This window comes from Cervus elaphus, chromosome 7 (assembly GCF_910594005.1).
Source record: "Cervus elaphus chromosome 7, mCerEla1.1, whole genome shotgun sequence".
NCBI lineage: Eukaryota > Metazoa > Chordata > Mammalia > Artiodactyla > Cervidae > Cervus > Cervus elaphus.
In genome coordinates, this window is record NC_057821.1 from 1,858,363 (window position 1) to 1,878,102 (window position 19,740).

Below are 19,740 nucleotides of genomic sequence, written 5' to 3' on the forward strand. Positions count from 1 at the left end.
CATCTGCAAACAGTGAGAGTTTCACTTCTTCTTTTCCTATCTGGATTCCTTTTACTTCTTTTTCTGCTCTGATTGCTGTGGCCAAAACTTCCAACACTATGTTGAATAGTAGTGGTGAGAGTGGGCACCCTTGTCTTGTTCCTGATTTCAGGGGAAATGCTTTCAATTTTTCACCATTGAGGGTGATGCTTGCTGTGGGTTTGTCATATATAGCTTTTATTATGTTGAGGTATGTTCCTTCTATTCCTGCTTTCTGGAGAGTTTTAATCATAAATGAGTGTTGAATTTTGTCAAAGGCTTTCTCTGCATCTATTGAGATAATCATATGGTTTTTATCTTTCAATTTGTTAATGTCGTGTATTACATTGATTGATTTGTGGATATTAAAGAATCCTTGCATTCCTGGGATAAAGCCCACTTGGTCGTGGTGTATGATTTTTTTAATATGTTGTTGGATTCTGTTTGCTAGAATTTTGTTAAGGATTTTTGCATCTATGTTCATCAGTGATATTGGTCTGTAGTTTTCTTTTTTTGTGGCATCTTTGTCTGGTTTTGGAATAAGGGTGATGGTGGCCTCATAGAACGAGTTTGGAAGCTTACCTTCATCTGCAATTTTCTGGAAGAGTTTGAGTAAGATAGGTGTTAGCTCTTCTCTAAATTTTTGGTAGAATTCAGCTGTGAAGCCATCTGGTCCTGGGCTTTTGTTTGCTGGAAGATTTTTGATTACAGTTTCGATTTCCTTGCTTGTGATGGGTCTGTTAAGATCTTCTATTTCTTCCTGGTTCAGTTTTGGAAGGTTATACTTTTCTAAGAATTTGTCCATTTCATCCAAGTTGTCCATTTTATTGGCATAGAGCTGCTGGTAGTAGTCTCTTATGATCCTTTGTATTTCAGTGTTGTCTGTTGTGATCTCTCCATTTTCATTTCTAATTTTGTTAATTTGGTTCTTCTCTCTTTGCTTCTTAATGAGTCTTGCTAATGGTTTGTCAATTTTGTTTATTTTTTCAAAAAACCAGCTTTTAGCTTTGTTGATTTTTGCTATGGTCTCTTTAGTTTCTTTTGCATTTATTTCTGCCCTGATTTTTAAGATTTCTTTCCTTCTGCTAACCCTGGGGTTCTTCATTTCTTCCTTCTCTAATTGCTTTAGGTGTAGAGTTAGGTTATACATAGAAAACTATAAAACACTGATGAAAGAAATCAAAGAGGACACAAACAGATGGAGAAACATACCGTGTTCATGGATTGGAAGAATCAATATTGTCAAAATGGCTATTCTACCCAAAGCAATCTATAGATTCAATGCAATCCCTATCAAGCTACCAACGGTATTTTTCACAGAACTAGAACAAATAATTTCACAATTTGTATGGAAATACAAAAAACCTCGAATAGCCAAAGTAATCCTGAGAAAGAAGAATGGAACTGGAGGAATCAACCTGCCTGACTTCAGACTCTACTACAAAGCCACAGTCATCAAGACAGTATGGTACTGGCACAAAGACAGAAATATAGATCAATGGAACAGAATAGAAAGCCCAGAGATAAATCTACGAACCTATGGACACCTTATCTTTGACGAAGGAGGCAAGGATATACAATGGAAAAAAGACAACCTCTTTAACAAGTGGTGCTGGGAAAACTGGTCAACCACTTGGAAAAGAATGAAACTAGAACACTTTCTAACACCATACACAAAAATAAACTCAAAATGGATTAAAGATCTAAATGTAAGACCAGAAACTATAAAACTCCTAGAGGAGAACATAGGCAAAACACTCTCCGACATAAATCACAGCAAGATCCTTTATGACCCACCTCCCAGAATAGTGGAAATAAAAGCATAACTAAACAATTGGGACCTAATGAAACTTAAAAGCTTTTGCACTACAAAGGAAACTATAAGTAAGGTGAAAAGACAGCCCTCAGATTGGGAGAAAATAATAGCAAATGAAGCAACAGACAAAGGATTAATCTCAAAAATATACAAGCAACTCCTGAAGCTCAATTCCAGAAAAATAAATGACCCAATTTAAAAATGGGCCAAAGAACTAAACAGACATTTCTCCAAAGAAGACCTACAGATGGATAACAAACACATGAAAAGATGCTCAACATCACTCATTATTAGAGAAATGCAAATGAAAACCACAATGAGGTACCATTATACGCCAGTCAGGATGGCTGCTATCCAAAAGTCTACAAGCAATAAATGCTGGAGAGGGTGTGGAGAAAAGGGAACCCTCTTACGCTGTTGGTGGGAATGCAAACTAGTACAGCCGCTATGGAAAACAGTGTGGAGATTTCTTAAAAAACTGGAAGTAGAACTGCCATATGACCCAGCAATCCCACTTCTGGGCATACACACTGAGGAAACCAGATCTGAAAGTGACACGTGCACCCCAATGTTCATTGCAGCACTGTTTATAATAGCCAGGACGTGGAAGCCACCTAGATGCCCATCAGCAGATGAATGGATAAGGAAGCTGTGGTACATATACACCATGGAATATTACTCAGCCGTTAAAAAGAATTCATTTGAACCAGTCCTAATGAGATGGATGAAACTGGAGCCCCTTATACAGAGTGAAGGAAGCCAGAAAGATAAAGAACATTACAGCATACTAACGCATATATATGGAATTTAGAAAGATGGTAACGATAACCCTATATGCAAAACAGAAAAAGAGACACAGAAATACAGAACAGACTATTGAACTCTGTGGGAGAATGTGAGGGTGGGATATTTCAAAAGAACAGCATGTATACTATCTATGGTGAAACAGATCACCAGCCCAGGTGGGATGCATGAGACAAGTGCTCGGGCCTGGTGCACTGGGAAGACCCAGAGGAATCGGGTGGAGAGGGAGGTGGGAGGGGGAATCGGGATGGGAGATACGTGTAAATCTATGGCTGATTCATATCAATGTATGACAAAACCCACTGAAATGTTGTGAAGTAATTAGCCTCCAACTAATAAAAAATTTAAAAAAAAAAAAAAGAATGCTCCAGACAATCCTAGACTCAATAAATCCCTCCTGCAGAGGAAACATGATGGAAGAGACCTTTGGATGTTGCTTTGACTTTCCCTGTGAGTGTGGGTCCCCTCCCTAGGTGTAGGGCCTCAGGGGTCATTGTCACTCAGAAATGACCTCCAAGCAATGCTTACAAGCAGCGTGTCTGTCAGCACGCAGGAGGCTGGGAAAGCTATCTTCTTTTGAGGAAGAAAAGGCATCCAGAGAGAGTGTGTTTTCAGGCCTCTATCTTACAGCAACTGTTTCATGTCTCAGACATCAGACCTCTAGGCCTGCTCCAAGGCCCTAAATTCCAGGGTCAGGGCCATGTGTCCCCCTGAATTTTCCGAACCTTGTAAACACATTCCTAGGTCATAGCAGTACTGCCCATGAAGATGCAGGCTGCAGGAGTGAGTCTGAGAGGGCTGGGTTCCATACTGTGGCCACCTCCTCAAGGTTACCTTGCTCCTCAGATTGGCCCCAGGCGAGGAGTTACAAGCCACCCCCTTGCTTCAGAAATCCAAAAGGGGAGAGCAAAGCTAGCTCTGTCAGAAGGAAGAAAAGAGCAATTGAATGGATTTTCAAGCATTTACTAGGCCGCACTTCATTAGGGCTCCCCAAGAGAAAAATGTGAATTTTGCCCCCTAGGACCAGTATCCAGCTTGACACACAGTGTGTGTCCCCATAGGATCCAAGAATGTTCCAGACAGACCTAGGCTCACGAGATCTCTCCTGCAGAGGAAACGTGATGGAACAGACGTTTGGACGTCGCTTTGACTTTCCCTTTGAGTGTGGGACCCCTCCCTAGGCACCGGGGCTCAGGGGCCACTGCCACTGACAAATGACCTCCAAGCAAGCGCTTTCCAGCCATGTGTGACTCTCAGCCCACAGGCGGCTGGGGAAGCTATCTTCCTTGGAGCCAGGAAAGGCAGCCCCAGAGAGCGTTTCCAGGCCTCGATCTTGCAGCAAGTGTTTCACTTCTCAGACGTCAGACCTCCAGGCCTGATCCAAGGGCCTAAATTGCAAAGTCAGGGCTGCGTGTCTCCCTGCACTTTTCGAGCCTTGCAAACACATTCCTAGGTCATAGCAGTACTACCCACGAGGAAGCAGGCTGTGGGAGCATGTCTGAGAGGGCCAGGTTCCATACTGTGGTCACCTGGTCGAGGTCACCTTGCACCTCAAATGGACCACAGGCGAGGTGTCTCGTGCTGCCCCCTTGCTTCAGAAATCCCAAAGAGGGGAGCAAAGCTAGCTCTGTCAGAAGGAAGGAAACAGCAATTTGATGGATTTTCAAGCAGTTGCTAGGCCACACCACGTTAGGGCTCCCTGAGAGAAAAACGCAAATTTTGCCCCCTAGGTCTGGTATTCAGCCTGACACACAGAGTGTATCCCCGAAGGATTCAGGAATGTTCCAGACAGACCTAGGCTCACTAGCTCTCCCCTGCAGAGGAAACTAACACAAAATTGGAAATCAAGTACATTTCAATATAAAAGAAACATCAAATTTAAAAAATGAGGTTGCTCCCATGCCTTCAAGGAGCCTCGAAAACCTGGCCTACAGCTGCCTTCGGAATGCAGCTGTTACAACCCTGTCCCTGACTTCCTCCATTCCTGCTGCTCATGAATCCTGCCATCCTTCAGTTTTAGTGGACAAGCGTGTACCTAAATGATAGTAACTGACCCTTAAAATGAGAATTATCAACAAATCGTTTGCAAAAACCTTCTATGTAAATCATAAATAGCAGATGGAAGATTAAATCAAGAAGAGTTTGGGTAAAGCTCACCACTTGAGTTCCAAATTATGATTGTATTAGAAGTAGATGCCTTGAAACAGTTGAGAGGCTATAAAAATAAATGATTCAATGCTGAAATGTTTCCCAAATTAATTCAAATTGACATGAATAGAAATAAAACTATCCCAACAAATATGACAAATACCTCCAGTACACACCACCACTTGCTAGCTTTAAAAACTATACAGCTGATCCCTAACCTGTACAGCTGCCCTACAATAAGAGCCTTAGCTCTGTACAAATTTAAAGAGATTACATTTTGTAAAAAGTTTTTTTCTTGAGAATATGTTACTGTTCTAACATCTTAATAGTCAATTACAAGAATTAAACCTATTGACAGCTGCACTAAGCACTTCTACAAAAACATCAGTTAGCTCATCAGCTATAACGACTCTGGGAAGGAAGAAGCTAGAAATATAATAAGCAGCAGGTCTTCCAACTCCACCTGTCCTCGTACATCAGACCACGGCCACTTCTCTGGTGCAAACACATCAACACAGAATAAGCCTCTTACTTCACTCACGGTGCATACACGAATGGTGATAGATAAAACTTGGAGAGCTCTTCTTAGACAACCATGAGATTATTTGCTGCTTCCATAACTTTCAATACCTTTTTGTAATGTCTCAAATAGTAAGATAGGGTGAAAGACAATGAAAAACACTTATTAATTATCACTAAATACATATGATGTCATATCTATCACTGTTTTTAAAAGTTCCTTGTACTAAAATAGCAGCCTACATAGAGCAAAGCATTAATTTCCTCACAAGAATGACATCCAAAATATGGTCTCTGAACTGCCTGTACTTTTCCTCCTTACCAACAGTGGAAGTGATAAACGACCCTAATGATTTATCAAGGAAGTGAAATCATTACCAAAAATTAAGAGTATCTATTGTTAGTAGCAAGAGGTATGGTTTTTTTGGGGGGATGGGGTAGGCAGAACTTTTATAAGTTTATTTTGAAGAAGTTACTTTTTAAAGTGTTCAAAAATGTTTTTGCAACTGATCTTGCAGTTTTCACAAACTGGAAAACTGTAAATGACATTCAAGGGCCGTTGACAGGGCGCTGGTTACAGAAATGAGAGTGGAGCCAGGAGAGGACTCTGACTGAGACACGGAAGGTGAGGACGGGCATGGAGCGGCGCACACGCTCCCCCCAGAGCAGAGGGACTCTGGTGTGAAGCGCAGGCGATGGCGGAGCACACGCCGTCCTCTTGGCCTAAAGCGCAATCAGAGAAGGGTGCCGGCTCCTCTGATACAGTTGCAATAATTTTGAGATCAATTCCTATAGAAAATATTAAAGGCCTCTCCTTGGAAGAGGTCAACGTATGTCCCTACCTGACTGCTGTAGACAAATGGATCTGAATTACAAATATTACTTTATCCAACACATGAAAAATGTCATCCCTCCTCAAAATATAGATGTATAGGCTTTCACAAGCCTCTACATTTTCTATGGTACATACTCCACATTTATAAAATACATACATACACAGATACATACACACACATAAATGAATACAGAAAATACCTAAGAGTTCATTTCTTTATCAGCCACTTCTTTCTGCTTTTCTTTGCCAAGGTGATTGGCCAGGATTCCCTCCTGTAAGATTCTGGCATTCCGTTCTCCAGAAAGCTGCTCCTGAGTCATGTCACTCTTCTATAACCTGGAGAGACACTATATGAAGTTTTTGGGCCCATATCATGAGAAGGAAAAAAAAAAAAACAGTTAAAAGCTTAGAAGCAGAATATAAAATATATAAAACTGTTTAGAGGAAGTAGCCTTTTCAAGCACAAGAATCTTTATCTCACGTGATTAACTTGGATCTTAATTTAAATGTCTGCTAAATTTATCACAGAGCAAAAGCATGCAGATATATTATTGTGAAAGGAAATTTCTTTACAAAGCATTTAACTATTTCCTTCACAGTCTCAAGCCAAGTTAGACTGTATTTTAACATTTAAAAACCCCAAATTAATACATGGATTGGAATTAAGAAGATTATTTTGTCTAATGTATCAAAAGTGCCAATCATTATGTTAATAATTAACCTCAAGTTATATCCAGTCCTCCACTCAGAAAACACATACAGAGCATCTATTAGAAGCCAAGAATAGTAAGAAACTAATCACTTAAACTACGAATGTCACAGTTCATACCTAGGTTGGGATAACACCTTGTTTGAAATCTAAATAATACATATTAAATAAATGGGATATTATAAATAATATTGATGAAATGGTGTTAGAAATTTGAAATTTTCAGCAACGATTACTCTACCTGATTCAGATCCTTTCTCAGTCTTCAGTTCCATCTAGTGCTCTGAGAGTGAGTTCAAGTTGCTGTTTCATTTCAGCTTCTTTACTATATTGGTCTTCCTTTCTTCTTAACTGCTCCCTAATTTTTTCATATAACATGTCAGCATTTCTTCTATTCTCTTCTTCTTGCTTTAAGGTCAATCTGCAAAATTTATAGAGCTCTTCTTAAAAAAAACATGAGACTATTCACTGCTGCAGTAACTTTCATTCCCTCTTCATAATGTTTAAAATAGTAAAATGATGGGAAATACAGTGAAGAACACTTAATAATGATCACTGTTTTCATGCAGAGGGTTAAGAATAAAACAGCATAAATATTTTTTTCTGTCTTGAGAAAAATGGCTACTTCATACTTCTGTGGGTGGAAATGAAAAGTAATCTAAACTTTCTAAAGAATAGTTTAGAAATATGGATCGAAGACCGTTTCTAAACGTTCTCATACTTTAACCAAATAATACACTATTATTAAAGAAAATGAATTCAAAATAATTAGAAATGTAGAAATGAATCTGTAGAAAAGATGTTCCTTGTAAGATTAAACATAATACAGAAAAGTGAAAAACAATCGAAAGTCAATCTGTTGAATCGTGAATGAGGTTTCCGTTATGGTGGACTCCTGTATGATCATGAAAATGATGATTTGGAAAAATATACATTAAGTCATTAGAAGCATTCACTGTTAAGAACTTATATTACTTCCATGAATTTCACACTCCAGAATACTAACGACGTATTCTCTGCTGTAAAATCCCAGAGGGTAAGTTAAAAATTATAACACAGCTACGTCTCTGCAGTATTGAAGTAAATAACAGTTCATATATTGCTTTAAAACTAGGATGTGCAGTATCTCAAGCTGCCAAGCTCTCGTTGCCACTCCACTTTCTGATGCCCTAACTGTGATTCACTTCTTTTCTCTCCGACAGTTCTTTCTGTAGCTCATGGACCTTATTTTCCAGTTTTTAAATTTCTCCTCTAAGTAGTTCACAGTGGCTTTTTTAAAGTTCTATTTACCTTTCACATGAAAGAATTGCATCCCGAATTTTCAACAAGCTAACACAATCTGCAACAAGAAGAAAACACATAGAAACAAGAAACACACTGATGTGAGTAATTTTTGAGTATAAAGGACTGTGTCTTTCATGTCCACTCCTCCATACACTGAACAAATATTGAGTGTCTATCAAGTGGAAGACATTATTCTAAGCTCTCCAGATAAAACACATGACCCTGGCTCTTGTTTAGCTTGCAGTCTAGTAGAAGAGAAAGAGAAATGAAATAATGACATATATATGTATATATATAAAATTATAAATTCAGGTACAGTAAGAATGATCATAGGCTCAGCGTATACACTCACTTTCACTGTCTTTTAATACAAAACATATCTATAAGATGCACAGCACTGTAATATCCATAGCTCTAGAGCAGTCCTAGACAAGGTGAGCATGTATTACTACACTATACACAAACAGGCTTTTTGTTGATATTTACACCATGGTCCTACCTTTATACCTCAAGCCAAGTGGTTCTACTTGCAATGTGGAAATCTTAGAGTGAAGACATCACCATCCAGGGAAGCACTTTCAGATGACTGAGTTCAGTCATTCAGGTAGCTCACGTCATTAATCCGTGCTTTGACCTCCATATAAACAATACTGTTTCACAATGTCCTTAAAATATTTATAAAATATACTAACTGTGCAAAGGTGATAAATACCTCGTCATTAAATGAAAAACAGACACTTCTTAAAAGGACAGATTTTTATCAAAATGATACTTTGATCAATAGTGTTTCTAAATTAAGTTCTCAAAGTGTATGTCTCTACAACATATGAAGATTTTCTGTTTTGACACTATTCCTTTTACAAAATATATTTTACTAGGATGATATTTTTTATAATTAACTTTTTTATTATACCTTATTCTTTTCATTAGATGTTTTCTTTGCAGCCCTAAAATAACAAATGATTCTTTTCAGGCTAATATTAAATATTTAAAAATACAAACAATATCTAAACTTTGGCTTTTTACATAAAACCTTTGCACTGGCAAGTAATTTTTTACTAAAAGATTAAACAATGAATAAGAGTGGCATTAATGGACAAAGAAAATATATGAATAATACTAATAAAGCATTGAATTTAGATGAAAGGAAAAGGAAAAATATAACATTACTTGTGTTATTTGATAGGAAGCAGTATACCAGGGTTTGCGGCAGTTGTCATTTTCAATAAGAACTATCTTTTATGGCAGTGAAACCTATCTTGGAGTATTCCTTAATTCCTTATAAGAAAGAAACCCATTTTTAAGAAAACCACAATAACCATGATATTAGTCTTCTGAGGACTTCCTATGCAACCACTATGCATTATGATCAGCACTTGCCATATCTGAAGGCACTTTTGATCCTCACAGTGATTCTCGAAGACAGGTAATGCATGAGGTCCTCTACACGGGGAAAGATGGGGCACAGAGAGACTGAGGACCGTGTCCAAGCCCACAGCAGGTCACCAACAGACCCAGAGTTCAAACCCAGGAAGTCTGGCCTCAACACTGCGGCTCCAAAGCATGCTGAGAAAGGGAGATTTAAAGAAGTCTTTCTAAGTAATATCATAGCAAATGAATCTATATTATTATTCCATGCCTACCAATAGCTATAAATAATTAATGATTTCTGAATCTTAGCATATTTCTAAAAAAATCAAACATCTTTCCATGTAGGCAATATTGGAAATCTACTTGCAATAAAGACTTGCTTTTTGGAAAGAAATTCATCAATAGGCATTCATGTAACCATTCTGCTCTTTCTACATGCATCTGACATGCACTTATTGAGCACACAAGATGTGTTAACGACACTCTTAGTATGGGAAGCATGGTTTTAGAAATTTAGAACTTTTTTATCCAAAAATAATAATTAAGGAAAGATTGTCAATAGCTTTTTCTACTGAATATAAACAAAAATTCCCCTTTTCCCAGGAATCTATAAACAAAATGAAGTTAATATAATGTGATGTTTCAGAGTACCTTACAAAACCGTAGCTACTCATGATGATACGGTCATCCAGAATCACCAAAGAATAATTAAATCCTATTCAGTATAGCCTAAGGGTTTGTATATTCATGATTCTATAATTTTTAAAAATCTATGTATGATAGAATTAATTGAGGCAATCATCTGCATATTCAATTACATAAGAATATTACACTTCAGAACCAATGAACAAGCCCTTACCACAAAACTATATATGAACAGAAGTATTGTGTACAATTAGTTTACTGTAATAGTTGAAAGATAATGTCATACAATCAATAAGCTTTCTAAGATTGGAAATGGAAACAAGATTCAACTCAATAAACACGTCCTCTGCTGGCTCATTTCTAGCAGCATATATACACTAAAAGCTCCCCTCTGAATATAAAATAGGAAACTCCCGTGAACTCCCTATTCCTCTTCAGTTACCATCCAGTTCTCCACTGCCTGTCCCAGGAAATAGCGCCTGTGCAGCTGTTTACGTGTATTTGCTACAGTTCAGCTGCCAAGGGGACGAGGCCCTGAGACGACTTCTGGCCAAAGGCCCTCGTCCTCACCTTACCCTTTTGCGGTTAGGTGAAAAATAACTTGCCTTACCCGAAAACAGGAGAAACACCTGAACTCAAAACCCAATTTTGTCCCTGTTTGTTTGAATTAATTCATGTATATTAAATCTACCAAAAATGAATTAGGAGGTGATTTTTAATGTTATAAATGCTGGCTTCCCTTAAAAATATTTCCTCTCACTATATCTTAAACAGGGAGTCCCTACAGCACATTTGAAAGCTTTTTTTTTTTTTTTTTTAAGGACTAATATCTGGAGAACAGACAAACTTTATATTATGAGGAGCCAAAATCTATTAACACCAATCAGAAAGAGAAACCAATTCCTAAATTAATGCAAATTATATATAATGATAATGTTATACATCAATACATATTATCTGCTTAAATTCAGTTATGTGTGTACTCAGTCCTGTCTGACTCTTTGCATCCCCTAGGACTGTAGCCTGCCCGGATCCTCTGTCCATGGGGACTCTCCAGCCAAGAACATGGAGTGGGTTGCCACAACCTCCTCCAGGAGATCTTTCCAACCCAGGGATTGAACCCAGATCTCCCAACAATACTGGAGTGCGTATCCTAGCCTTTCCACCGGGGGAATTTCCTCACCCAGGAATTGAACTGGGGTCTCCTGCATTGCAGGTGGATTCTTTACCAGCTGATCTACCTGGGAAGCCCCTACATTCAGTTATATTAAATCCTAACAGCCACCGATGAAGTTGGATAAAGCATTTTTAATAATATTTACTGATTTCCCACCTGGAAATGAAATAAACTATAAAGTTATTATTTGTACCCTAACAACAAAGGTCCAATCTGGAAGGTTCAATACTTTTAATAGGCAGTTGGGCTGATTCTATGATCTACTCTGTTGCTGAATGCTCATCCCTAAGTCCATCCTAAAGGAGGTCAGTCCTGAGTGTTCATTGGAAGGACTGATGTTGAAGCAGAAACTAATACTTCGGCCACCTGATGGGAAGAGCTGACTCATTTGAAAAGACCCTGATGGTGGGAAAGACTGAAGGCAGGAGAAGAAGGGGATGACAGAGGATGAGATGGTTGGATGGCATCACTGACTCAATGAACCTGAGTTTAGGTAAACTCCGAGAACTGGTTATGGACGGGGAGGCCTGGCTTGCTGCAGTCCACAGGGTCACAAAGAGTTGGACATGACTGAGCAACTGAACTGAACTGAACTGAAGTCAACTATGCTGAGATATCAGACAGAATGAATCTTTAGTCTTGGCACCAGTGACTGGCAATTTCAACAGAAAACCTTGACCACTGGCAATGATTTCTCTTTACACATATCTAGGTCAGGGACCATCATTGTCCTATTGTTCATAAATTCAACTCTTTAATCCTATGATTCGGTATTTGATCTCACCTTCTTTACCATGTAAAGAAATCATAAAAATGGAAGAAGTAAACAGTAGTCAGGAGAGCTTTTTGCCTAAATTCCAAAGACAAGCTATAAATTACAGTAGACTCTAACAATATTTTATGTTTTCTGGTTGAAGTTCTATAAAAACTTAAGTGATCATCTGTTGATTCTAAAAGTCTACTTTTGAAAGGTAATTTTATTTGTTATGAACTTTGTTGCAAACTGTATTATGTTGTTAAAGACTAGAAAATAGTATTAAACCAGAAATTTAAATTTACACTTTCACATACCTGTGAATGGTTATTTTCATCTCCATCAGATGTTTCTTGTTCTTCCTCTCATGTCATTTCTAAGTCTAGTTCTGCTGACAAATCTGTACGTTTTGTTAAAATTACCTAGAATATTTAGATAAAAATAGAATATTTAAAACATAGATTTAAAACATTGCATCAAATGACAGCTTATATCAATCTTTTTTTTTCATTTATTTTTATTAGTTGGAGGCTAATTACTTTACAATATTGTAGTGGTTTTTCCCATACAGTGACATGAATCAGACATGGATTTACATGTGGTCCCCATCCCGATCCCTCCTCCCAGCTTATATCAATCTTAATCTTCAGCTGAATTTTTACTTCTTTAAGAAATACTTCCAATGATCTAAAACTTCAAGAAACCTTTTGGGAGATACCAGAATTCATCAGGTTACAGGCACAAAAACATCTCAAAGATTCATTCATAAATTCATCCAAACATCAGGGAACAAAACAATCAGAAACCAAACAAAATTTCGAAATACTGGACAGACACATAAAGCCACAATATCTTCTCTTCTCTACTTCATAACAACACACCAAGCTTCAGCTGCAACGTTATTCATTTACAAAATTCTGTTACTGTTTTTCCCCTTTTCTCAATTCCTTAAATTGAAATACTTCTTGCCCAAGAAATTATTTTTCACTTTTTAAGACTCAGCCTGCTTTGTAAAGTTCTCCTTGATTATAGCTGTTTTTTCCCCAGATAAACAGGTATCTCTTTCCTAAAGTTCCTTAGGACTTTATAGATTTTTCAAGTGTATCTTCATCACCTGAATGTAAGTTATTTCTTCACATGTCTACCCTCTTGGCTCTTAGATTGCAGAGGACAAGCTCTTAAGAATCACCCAGGTATACAGAAGTCTTTAGTTCTTTTATTCAATAATTATTTGGGGGGTTCCTGCTCAGTACTAGACACTGGACTTTAAAGACAAATGTAGACAAAGGGGGTCAGGGATGACTTTTCGAGAGAGACTGCCTGAACGCAGACTTTGGCAGTTCACGGGAACAGCGGGCAGGAGAGGGAGCGCACGGAAGGAAGGCTGCAGCAAGACGGCGAAAGAAGCGCACAGGAGAGGGTGAACATTTGTCCAGAGGGCAGGGACGGGTGAGGGGGCGCCAGCAGCGGCTCAGGATTCCAGAGCAAAGGACAGAAAATGAGAGAGATGGAGAGTCAGGCACAAGTCAGACTATGGAAGCATCACGCGTCGCTGTAAGATGTCTACATATTAATGCAATTTGACGAGTGGTTTATGGTCACATGTGCTTTTAAGACAGGTGACTCTAAACACTACAGGGGATGGAATCTCAAGGGCATACAAATAAATGGAGGGAGAAGAATCTGAAGGCATTAATAATGAAAAAAAAAAAAAAAAAAGGTGAGGCAGGCCTATACTGGGGAATGGTTCCAGAAATATTTAGGATATAAAATGTTCTAGGTCGAGTACAGAATAAATCTATATGAAATTAATACATGTACAAATCCTGGGACCCTAAAGGAGTAGACTCTGCCAGTTATTCTATAAAAGGTAGCGACTGAGAAGAGAGTGAGAATCTTCATGAACTGTCTGAAGTTGCTTCTATTTATTTGGTGGTTTTCCTATGTCACTTCTTCCAGTGTCGAAAGGATTCAGGTAGGTGATTTATTTGAATTTGTGCTTCTTGGACCTACTAAGCTCACTGAGAAACAAGAGCAAACAAGTCACTTGTAGAGATGTAAACACACACACACACACACACACACACACACAAACAGTTTGAGTTGATAGCTTGTGGTCACTATTCTAGGAGATAACTGAGAATCTTGTAAACGCAAAGGTAACTTCTACAGGTGAGGAAAGAAAAGGAAAAAACAATAGGACTGAAAAAAGAACAGTGTATGATTTCTTACTATAGCCCTGATTGTATGACCAATTGAAGGCACTAAATTAATTGCTATTCATGGACAACACGTACTAGATGTGGTTACTCAATAGACTGGGCATCCTAGTAGAATAAGAATTGCTTTTCTATATACTGCTTTTAAATGACACAGCACTCCTTAAAACCAACATTCCTTCTGAACTATTAATTCATTACAAATAATAAAACAAGTCGATATATTAGACAGGTACAACTGAGGAGGTACTATGTAGCAATTTCCCATGCCTCCCATTGTCACTGGGAAAGCCATTTCTAAAATATATAATGTCATAGAAAACACAAGAAATATTTTAGCATTTGGCTTCAGAGGTGCTCCTGCAGTCATACTTAATACAATTTATAACTAATACTTATGAATTCAGAGCTATGCAAAAATATGGCTGCGAAGCCACATTTTGAGAAGGCAATCTCTAGATGTCTACCTAGGTCTCACAAGTAGATGCAAAATCCTAAATATAATCCTGCTACACACTCTCAGGTATGCTACATGATAGACTAAATGAATTTACTTTCTCCTAACTCTCTTTGTCATGTATTGTCTTACTAGGGTCAGAGGAAGAATGCAAACACCTTTCTAAGAAATACTGTTTGGCTGCAGGTTGCATAAAAGGAGTCAGCACACAGTAGGTTTTGCCACAACATTTAATTTTGGAAATGTCAGTGCCCAGGTGGCCCAGGGCTGAGTGCTCTGGGCTTCTTCACTGCCTTGTTGCTTTCTCTGTGTTCTGGCAGCTGAGACTTGCACAGCTGATGGAGCATGTGATTCCCTACCAGAAACACCACTCCAATATTCACCTTTTCTTTATCTATTAAGGTTGTCAAGGGAGTGTGTAATTTCCTCGGTTCTGTCTTGTCACAGCAAAAATTTGAAGCACCAGACGTTAAACCTCTCGGCGCGTCACAGCTCTCTGAAATTGTTATAGCTCCATGTTACAGCTCAGTTTTATTTGGAAAATACATCCTGGAGGTGTGAGGGCATGCAGACCCAAAAGACGCAAAGAGAAGAGAGGGAGAGACAGAGAGAGAGAGAGAGTCAGAGCCCATACGCATGGGGGAGACACACCCGGCCCTTTGGTTCCTCCTTTTATATGTTTTTTTCCTCCCCATGGGCTTGCCCCATGTAAATTCGGCTAGCCAGGAGTGCTGTTTGTTCTACCTGAGGTCCTCACTCCGGTCCTCGGACCTTCCTTTGTTCTATCTTTGTGGGCTCTACCCTTCCTTGTCTTTCAGCCACCACCGTTCTGGACTCTTTTTTCCTATTCTAACTACCTAACAAGGTCATCTGTTCCAAGTTTGTGGATGCTGACTGATTTTTGGTCATTGGTTGTGAAATCAACAGACACTGATCATCAACTTGCAAATGCCTGGCTCTTTGACAAGTCTCATTACTGAGGCTCAAACTAGTAGAATCCCAATCTGAAAAATCTGAAAACAAAGTCTCCATTTATTAGAATGTGAGTAAGAATACAACTCTGACTACCTCCTACGAACTCTTATGTCAGAGAATCACTTCCACGTCCTCCTCTCCCCTCAAACTCACTACTCCTTCACAGCTTACTGTGTCTTACACGTCATTGCCATTTATGAAGAGATGCTAACTAGTGTGTCTCATTTTTTCTAATTTTTACTTTTCTAGTATGACTTACATTGATTCACTCAATCTGTTCCCTATTCTGTATTCCATAAGAACTTTATGAATAATTTAATTGCCACAAAATTATTAGATATTAAAAATCTTGCATGTTTCAAAATCAGTGTAGTGTTTATTGAAAATGACAACTCTAGCACTTAGGGAATGAACCCTTTTCATCTGTTTTGTTTGAAAACTTAGTTTGGTTTGCTACATCATGCTAATGCTTCAAAGGATTTCTGTGAAACAACTGCCAAAAAATCAGCTATCTTAAATAAAAGAAAAAGAAAATCAATGCCTTCCATATTCAAATTAATCTACTTCAAATAACAAATATCAATACAACATATACCTTTGATGCCTGAGAGTTACTTAGAGTGGCTGGGGTTTCCCCTACTTCTAGCACCACCACCCTTCTCCCCAACCCCCAGTCTTCTCTGGAGCAACAATGATTTTATCTCTTTTCAATGTAAATACACTGAAGCCATCTAGAAGGAATTCTCTCAAGTGTCCTCATCAACTCCAAACTCACCTCCCTAAGGACTTACTTTCTTCCTTTCCTCCTTTCACTAGAATCTCTCTTCTCCAAAGGGTAATCTCTGGATCTGTGGTCTTAATTCTTCCCCCTTTACAGTCTTTCTATGGATCATCTCCACCACTTCTTTTTCCCTTTGCTTAGCAATGGTATCTTACACCTGTAATTGCTACTTCAACTCCTTGCTTCCCTCTGGCTATAAACACGCTCGGAAAGAAAAAGAAAATAATGCTTTTTCTTGATCCTGTTATGTCCTGCACTATCCAATGCTCTTCTTCCAGATGTCTCTAAAGGCAAGGCTATACCCTTGCTACTCAGAGAGCTTGCGAGAAACACAGAATCTCAGACCTCCTGCTCAGCAAGTGCCCTTTCCACAAGGTCCCCAGGCAACTAATTCAAATGCGAGAAACTCTGTTCTATATATTTATACATAATTTAAATGCATTTAAATATACTTATAAATATATTTAAATAAATATAAATAATTAAAATAATTAAATAAATATAAAATTAAAAATATATTTAAAATATATATAATATATATTTTATTTATATATATATTTTGTTTTCCTTTTGGACATGGATCAGATGGAATCTTAGTTCCCTGACCACGGATCGTACCTGCATCCCCTGCATTGGAGAGTCTTAACCACACAGAGTCTTAACCATTGGACCAGACCACCAAGGAAGTCCAGGATCTCATGACTTAGCTCCTTAAATGGCAATCTCAATTTAATCTGTGGCTGACACCTGATAAGATACACTATTTCCCTCCTCGTCTTTTTCGTCACTAGACGTCCAACAGGTGATTTTCTCTGGCTATTAGAATATGTCAGCAGTCCCATTTTAATTCAACATTCTGTTAATGAGTTTTCTATCAAATCCAGTTCTTACCTTCTACTTGTCCATTTAATGTCTTTTTTCCTCTTTGGCCAGCAGCGCCAGATAAAGGATCCACATACTTCTGTGGAAGGCTCCCATAGATACTCTCTTAAAATTAATACTCAGTTGCCTGAAGATTTCCTAAACCCTTTCTAAGAAAATATCCTACTTTTAAAAACTGCCCACATTTAACCTGGTAAGACAGGTTTTGCCAAGATCCCACAGCTGGTAAGTGTCAGAACCAGGATGCTGACTTCAGACACAGTGCTGGATCACCAGGCAGCAGCCGCCTGCAACGAAGAGAGCAGGCCCTTCCTATCTCCTTCCATTGGTGCCACCTTCAAACAGGGCAGCCTTACTTTCTGTTTCTTCAAGTACGATTGCCATAAAGGTACTCTGCACATCCAAAATGCTTTGTATTATTAGCATAGAAGTGAAAGTCGCTCAGTTGAGTCCGAGTCTTTGCGGCCCCATGCACTATATAGTCCATGGAACTCTCCAGGCCAGAATACTGGAGTGGGTAGCCTTTCTTTCCCTTCTCCAGGGGATCTTTCCAACCCAGGAATCAAACCGGGGTCTCGTGCATTGCAGGCGGATTCTTTACCAACTGAGCCACCAGGGAAGTCCTTGTTAAAACATCACTAAAGCAAACTGCTGTTGTCATAAGCCCACATATTTATCACTACCCCCCCATGCTTTTGTGTCTCTTGAAATGTTCCTTGCAGATCAAGTATACAATCCAAACTCAGTAATACTTTCAAGTTTCAAGAACTATCTTTTCAAGGCCGAAGAGGTAAAAAAACAAACAAACAAAAAACCCCCACAATTCAGCCTGTTTCTGACCCTCTCTAGCAGTTTTACACACACACATGCAGCAAAGAAAAACACATGTGGCTGGCAGGCTGGGACTGACAAAGACCCTACACACTATTGTGAATGAAACATAACTAACGAGGGCCAACTGTACAGCACAGGGGACGCCACATTCTGTGACAGCCCGTATGGAAAAAAACGTTTCTAAAGAGAGCAGATACACATATAGACACATAACTGATTCACTTCACTGCACAGCCAACACTGAGACAATACTGTAAATCAACTCTACTCCAATAAACACCTAGGGGAGAACGGAAGGAAGAAACACAAACATGTGGCTACAGACTGACCTGGAACAATGCAGCAGTTTTTAGATAAATGTCACTTCAGAAGCCAAAGTGTTGGGTAGGAAAATCAAGATATTGTCATTATCCTCAAATTAAAAACAATTAGGAGCCCGGCGGCAGCAGGGCCCAGGCACTGGCCAAGCCCACCGCTGGCGTCTCGCACCTTTCTCCCGGCTCCCGCAGGGCCCTCGCAGAAGGGGCCGGGGTTCCACGGCCAGCTGCCCGCCCCTCAAGCGAGGACGACCGCCCGCCCTCCCGGCTCACAGGGCCCCGGGGTGCCGGCGCCCTTTTCCCAATGGCAGGACCCCGTTTCTGGCTCACATGCCCTCTGCGGTGCCGGCTCGGCTGGCAGCTCCCACGTTCCCAGCTCACGCTCCCGGCTCCCCGCCTCGCCAGGCTCGCCGCTCACCCGCCGCCCTCGCCCCAGCGCGCTTGCGGCGCTCCCGGCTCTCACTCCGACGCCGGCCCGCGCTCCCCGGCCGCCCGCCCCGCGCAGGCGCCCGCCCGGTTCGCCGCCCACACGACCCCCGACCCCCAGGCGCCGGCCGCTACTCGCCGCTCACACCCTCTGCGCACCGCCGACCCTCGCAGAGGCTCGGCTAAGCTCTCCGCCGGGCGCCTGCGCCGTGTTCTGCGAGAAGGCCGTGGAGCCGCCCGGGAAATGGCCCGCGTGGCCGAGGGAAGGCTGCCTGAAGTGAGGGCGGGGACAGGCGGGCGCCTCCCCGGGCCGCTACTCTGGGGCTGCACAACCGCGAGCGGGATGGCGGTTGTGCTTGTGGTTCCACTCCGTGGCTGTGGGCAGGTCGGTTTCGGTGGCTTCCCGCGCGCGGGGGTCGCCGCCATTTCCTCAGCGCCCCCCGCCGCCCCGCTTCCTCGAAGCCGCTGCGCGCCCGGGCTGCGCGGTGGGCGTCTCGCCCCGGTGAGGCGCGGAGAGACCGGGAGACGGGCGGTTGGAGCTCAGGTGCGAGTTACCCCGCAGAGGTGGGGGCGGGGTAGCCCGGGCGTTAGGGCCGCGCCCTGAGGGCTGCGGTGTGGGTAGCCCCCCGGGGCCGGCCAGGCAAACACCCTCCCCTCCCCGCCGCGGAAGGGCGGGCCGCAAGGGGGCTCTGGGGCGGGAGGTTCGCTCTTCACTCACAAGGCTTTTCAGAGGAGCGATGGGATTTCTCTGTGTTTAGATAGCTGTCGC

The 19,740-nt window shown here is 40.6% G+C and overlaps 1 long non-coding RNA gene across 7 annotated transcripts; it reads right to left on the reverse strand.

The window, feature by feature from the left end:
• Positions 1-4,798: 4,798 nt before the first annotated feature.
• LOC122696867 lies at positions 4,799-18,957 on the reverse strand. 7 transcript variants are annotated; one of them, XR_006341927.1, is made up of 7 exons: positions 17,404-18,957; positions 15,140-15,305; positions 12,398-12,480; positions 8,140-8,188; positions 7,091-7,270; positions 6,341-6,487; positions 4,799-5,429 (listed from the first exon to the last, which is right to left on the reverse strand). It is a non-coding gene; the product is annotated as an uncharacterized LOC122696867 (long non-coding RNA). The 7 variants fall into 7 exon arrangements; XR_006341925.1 differs by having other exon boundaries at positions 12,398-12,502; XR_006341928.1 differs by lacking the exon at positions 15,140-15,305.
• Positions 18,958-19,740: the final 783 nt, after the last annotated feature.